Source organism: Trichosurus vulpecula, chromosome 9 (genome assembly GCF_011100635.1).
Source record: "Trichosurus vulpecula isolate mTriVul1 chromosome 9, mTriVul1.pri, whole genome shotgun sequence".
Classification (NCBI taxonomy): domain Eukaryota; kingdom Metazoa; phylum Chordata; class Mammalia; order Diprotodontia; family Phalangeridae; genus Trichosurus; species Trichosurus vulpecula.
In genome coordinates, this window is record NC_050581.1 from 102,282,588 (window position 1) to 102,289,130 (window position 6,543).

The following is a 6,543-nucleotide window of genomic DNA, read 5'->3' on the forward strand; positions in this document are numbered from 1 at the left end:
AAATCCCGAAGTGAAAACTCCCAGGAAGATTATAGCCTGATTCCAGAGCTTGCAGATCAAAGAGAAAATATTGCAATTAGCCAGAAAGAAACAAATCAAGTATTGTGAATCCACAGTTCTGGTAACACAAGATTTAGTAGCTTCTACATTAAAGGATCAGAGGGCTTGGAATATGATATTCTATGGGGCAAAGGAGCTAAGATTACAAACAAGAATCACCTAGACAGCAAAACTGAGTATAATTCTTCAGGGGAAAAATGGAGATGCAATGAAATAAAGGACTTTCAAGCATTCCTAATGAAAAGACCAGAGCTGAATAGAAAATTGGACTTTCAAATATTAAACTCAAGAGAAGTCTAAACTGATAAATAGGAAAAAGAAATCATAAGGGATTTAATAAGGTCAAACTTCCCACAGGGAGTTCACATTCTAATGGGGGAAGACAATATACAAACTGTGCACTAACACTATCAAAAGTGGTTAGGCTGACTTGCCATACTAACTGGGAGAAATCATCACTTTTCTTTCTTAAGGATCATAATTCATATAATATTTTACCAGAAATTGAAGCCAAACTCATTGTGAAGAAATCAAAAATTCCATGTTGTTTCATATTTCAAAGATGACAACAGTATTTGTTCTTCTCCTGTCCAGAAACGATTCCCATCCTCTCTGTGATTTTCAAAAGATCGCTGATAGCAACTCAGTAATCACAACCACCTGATAAAAAATTACCGTAGTTGTCTGTAGTGAGCACCTGAACTTGGGTGGTGTCAGTGTGCATAGAAAGCAGCTCACAGATCACAATGACACTGTAGAAGTGGAATGACAGGACTTAACAATGGATTGAATCTGAGGTTGTGGTGAAGGACAGGAAGAGACAAAGATGACCGACATTTTTGAACCTGGACAAATGAGAGGATAGTGGTGCCATTAAGAGAAATGGATGAATTAGGAGGGGTTTTTTGGGGTGGGATCATGGGGAGGTTAATATTTATATGGATTTGCCAGTGGGACAATTAGATGCAGAAGTCTGAAAAAACAGTTGTAAATATGTAACTAGAACTCAGCAAGGAAGAAAACAAGCATTATTAAGTACTTACTACATACTAGGCATTGAGCTAAGTGCTGAGGATACAAATAAAAACAAAAGCAAAGCAATTGTTGATCTCACTGGGCTTACATTTTACTGGGAGAAGACAATAAATGAAAGGGAATAAAAATTCGATAGATGAGAGAAAAATGGAAATAGCATTAGTAAGTCCTACATGGGGGCCATGGTTTTGAAGTTTAAAAAGTCAAGAGCAAAGCCAGTAGATGGCTTGGGATCCTGCACCAAATGGAAATCATTATAGAATTAATGAGTGAAGCCACACATCCCTATCCTCCACCCACTATGGGCAGCCATTTACATGATGCTCTGGTTGCCATTCTAGAATCCCTCACCTTCTAGACTTTCTGCTATTCCCACCCTGCTGATCCACAACCCTGAATAACTTCTCTACCATTCCTTGAATTTTATTTTTAAAATAAGTAAACTATGCTAATAATGTCTAACACAAATGATGTTACCTAACCTCAGCTAGCCTTCACTCCTTCTTAGCACACCTTATATTAGTCTCCACCTGCCTCTTGTATTCCCTGCAAAGGCTCTTCTAAATCTTTTCTGTTCTCCTTAAGTTGCTAACTCCATCCTTGATTCCTTCATTTGCAGTAAATAATCTCCATCTTATTTTGAGACTATGATTGGATGTAAACTTCTTAAACTTTCTTTTCATACTTAAAAAATAAAAAAAAACTTTTAAAACTCATCCCATCCTTACTGCACCTTTATTAGATGAGCAGAGTTGCTAATATTAACCCTTTCTCTCTTGCCTCTTCCAGGACTTTTCTTTATTAATCTCTGAATTTCATTTGCTTTAGTATTTTTATGTCTCTTTCCCTTGACTTTTTTCTTTTCCCTATAAATATGCTCAGATCTTCTAATAACAAATAAAAATCTTTCTCCTTTAGTTATGCAACGAGGTAACCATTTGATCTCTCTCTCCTCTTTTGATGGCAAAATGGTTCAAAATACTCCTCTATGCTCACTACCTCTAATTCCTTTCCATTTATTGACCTCTCAACCCTTTGCTATTTGGATTTTGACTCTGGCACTTTTCGGAAATTGCTCTCTTGAATGTCACCAGGTACCTCTTAATTGCCAGATACACTGGCCTCTCTCAGTCCTTACTCCCCTTGACCTTCCTGAAACATTTGACACAATTGACCAACTCCATTTTCTTGATTCTCTTGATACTATTCATTTCTGTAAAACTCCTATATTTTCCACTGCTCTTAAACGATGTTACTTGTGGCTCTATCCACAGCCTTATGTTTTCCATCAATGATTTGATCCTGTTTTATTCCTTTAATAACCATTTCTCCATGTGTGGCTCCTAGCTTTAGACCCACATTTCTTACAGCTACCTAAACATTATATAGACTTCATTGTTCTTCATCTACTCTTCAAGGTCAACATGCCCCAAATTAAATTTATCTGCCAGACCCACTGCCCACACCAACAATTGCTCCTTATTCCTACTTTCTTCATTTCTGTCAATGGTGTCACCACTTCCCCATGTTCAAAATTTTAGTCACATTTCCCATCTCCTTCTCCTTATCCTTCCACTTTCAATCTGCTACAAAATCTTGTCAATTCCATTCCTGTAAAACTCTTAGATGTGTTGCCTTTTTTCCATTTCTACTACCACCATTTCCAGAGTCTCATTACTTCTTATCTGGATGGTTTTCCCCCAATAACCTTTCTGCTTTCATTCTTTACTTCTCCTATTCCATTCTTCACATCATGATCAGATTAATCTGATTAGTATATAGCTCTAATCACATTACTCCACTCTCCAGAAACTTTCAGTGGATACCTGTTGCCTAAGAAACAAAGTCCAATCTCTGTAGCCTATCATTGAAGGCCATCCCCCAACCTGGTTCCAAGTAATGCTCCCCTGACACACACACACCTTAACTCACACTGCTCCCTGTCATAAACTTTAAGATGAAGTCAAACTACATCTTGAGTTCTTTGAATTCTTCCATTATGTTCTGCTTTTGTTCCTTCAGTTCAATTCAAGAAATATTTATCTCCTCAATAAATCCTTCTTTGGAATTATTTCTAGTCCTCTCGCCAATTGCCTATTAGACATCTCAAAATAGTTATCCTGTAGACATCTTAAACTCAACATGTCCAAAACAGAACTCATTATATTTCTCCCCAAACCCTTACCTCCTCCTAGCTTCAAAGGTACCACTATCCTCTCAGTCACCCAGGCTAAGAACATATGTATCATCCTCAACTCTCACTTTCTATCCCCATTTCACCCCCATTCAATCAGTTGTCAAGTCCTGTGATTTCTTCATTTCTAACATCTCTCATATATGCCCCTTTCTCTCCTCTCATGCTGCAACCACTATGGTGCAAGCCTTCATCACCTCCTACCTGGACTATTGCAATAGTCTACTGGTTTGTCTCTCTGCCTCAAATCTCTCCTCATTACAATCCATCCTCCACTCACCTGTCAACTTGATAAACTCCAGTGACTCCCTATCACCTCCAGAATCAAATATAAAATCCTCTGTTTGATTTTTAAAACCCTTCATAATATAGCCCCTCCATGTACTCTGAGATCCTGTGACACTGGCTTCCTTTGTTGTTCCTCAAAAGGACACTTCATCTCCTGACTCCAGATATTTTCACTAGCTGTCCTCTATGCCTGGAATGCTTCCCACCCCCATCTCCATATCCTAGCTTCCCTGACCTCCTTCAAGTCTCAACTTAGTCCCTCCTTCTAAAGAATTATTTCTCAGGTCCCTTTCTGACTATGGACATTTAATTCACTACAATTTTCAGATATTTTCAAGTTGCTGTGTATGCAAACCTCCCATATGCTATATTTGTGCATTTTTAAACCAAAGTGTAAGACTTTACATTTACTATTAAATTTTACCTTATTAATTTTGCCCTATCCTTCTAGCTTGTTGAGATCTTTTGGGGTCATAATTCAGTCACTCATATTCTCAATTACCCCTATTTAAGAAATGTCATCTTTCCCTTACTCAAAGTTACTCCCAACACCTATTGTAAGTCATTATTCCTAAGTTATTCCTAACACCTAAAATACATGACTTTATCTTTGTCTACAGAAATCCTACTCTTAAGGCTCAGCCCGAAAATAATTTCCTCCATGCAGTTGTCCCTGACACCCCCACCTGAAGCTGGAGGAAGTCTTGCTTGCCTTGGAGCTCTCATAGGACTTTGTGTCTCTCTTGTACATATTCTAATTTTGCTTGCTCATTTTTATATACCAATTTCAGGGTATCATTGATGAAAATATGGGAATGGAATAGGCAGACTCTTCCAAGCAATTTTCTACAGCAGACTACATAGTTATTGTCTCACAATTGACTGAAAGATGCAGGCAATGCAGATCCTGATGTTTGTCATTTTTATAAATTAGGAAAAGTCATATAATTCAGTATAATAAAACATAGAGTGAAAGTCTCCCCTCCAACAAGGAGTGATCCATGCATACACTAAGATAATATAATATTCCTAGATAAATGAAACAATAGAGATGACTATCCAATATTCCATGATTATTAACATCAAGGGATAAACATGAAAATATATGTTTATTAGAGTTATCACCAAGAAGATCCCATGGAAACTTCAGATGGAAGGGGAATCCCCTACAGAAGGTAAAATCTTCTAGATGTTTCTCTTTGTAATTGATATTATACTCCAGAACAATGTAGGACACCACAAGAAGATACAAGATCATGAAAAATAAATTGACCTAGCACTCCAAGGAAGAATACCAACTATACAGAAAATGTCTATTGACAAGATTATGGCAAAGAGGTGAATTAATGATTGATGGAGATAGTCAATCAGTGCATATATCTGGGACAATGAGTTGGGCCCAGAATTGAGTGGAAGGAAGAGAGGTAGGACTAAACTGAATATTGGAAATTATACCATGCTTCAAACTATCCCCAGCTGCTCTGCAGAATGAAAACCCCTCTTTTCAACAACAATGATCTTCTCCAACTACTCCACAGTTTTGATACTAGAAAACTACAGTCTGAAAATTCAGTTTAAGGTAACCTGAAGAGCAATGAAGAGACATAGTGGATCCAAGTAAGCTATAGGACTTTTCCTAGACTGTATGGGGTAGTCAAAGGGGACAAGCACCTCTAGCACAAGGGTTTGCTGAGCCCTTTTCGAGGGCTGCTCATGCACCTTTGGTGTCCATCTTTCACCCAACTCTTACCTGTGACCCTAAGAGACTATATAGCATGCACAGCAGCTACACCCTAGTGTAGCTGCTGGCAGCTGAGCTAAACCAGGTTGAAGATAATTGACAGGCCTCAAACCCATTGGGGAATTAGGGTGACGTCTACCCTAAGCATGTGAAGATAACCCTTGGTGGAATGTGTGGATGAGAACACTTCGTTTCAGTTGCCGTGAAGGCAGCTTAAGTAGACAGTGTGTAGCGCTTAGAGCTTGATCAGATATTGAAGATGCAAAGGTTATCCACTGCATCCGGGCCATCGCTAGATGTCTTGACTTTTGTCTTGCAAGTGGACTTTGATGACTCTGGAAGAGAGAATGATGTTGATGACTTTGTGCTACTCTGCCTCACTTAAATCCAATTCACATAAAAGAAAAGGCACCATCTCATGATATTGTTGACCCTCTTCAAAAATGAAGGATGAATAGCAATAGCAGTTTTCCTATAGTGACCTACACATTAGATAATAAGGGACATCACCAAGGAAATGTATAATGAGAAAAGGAAGTATTCTAATCTTGTTGAGAGAACTAGATATGAATAAAAATTAATAAACATTATGTGTGTTGCACTGTTTGGCACAAATGAAAAGGTACCTATATCAGGTATTCCTGACATCTAATGGATTTCAAGGGATTCATGAACCTGAATGGGAAAAAAAATTACAACCTTATTTTCATTAACTTTTTCTTTCCTTTGTCATCCTATGTATTTTATGCATTCAAAGATGTTATCATAAAATGAGTTCCACTATCAAAGGAGTCCACGGCACTGGGCAGATCCTTTGTGTGGGATTTATGGTAAAATAGGGACCAACATTGAACAAGTTGAGAAGACATGAATAAGATGCCATCTTTGCCTCTGTGTAGATACTATCCACATTGATGGATATTATCAAAGATCCATTGAAATATCGAATCAGGCAGTATAACAACAATATTGCTCACCGCTACTGTGGCTGTGTAAGACCAATAGCACCAGCACACAGAAAGGCTGCTAGCACAGGTCCTTTGATCTGCTGTTCTGGGGAAAGCAACTTTAAGCGGTTAACGATTTCACTTTAATTAAACATGCATATATCATTCACTTAGTTCGGGGGAAAAAGCACCCTGAACTTCGGAACAAATACAAACAGAAATTACAAGCAGAAATATAAACAGATCAACAAACAGGCTTTTGTCTGATCATAGCATTA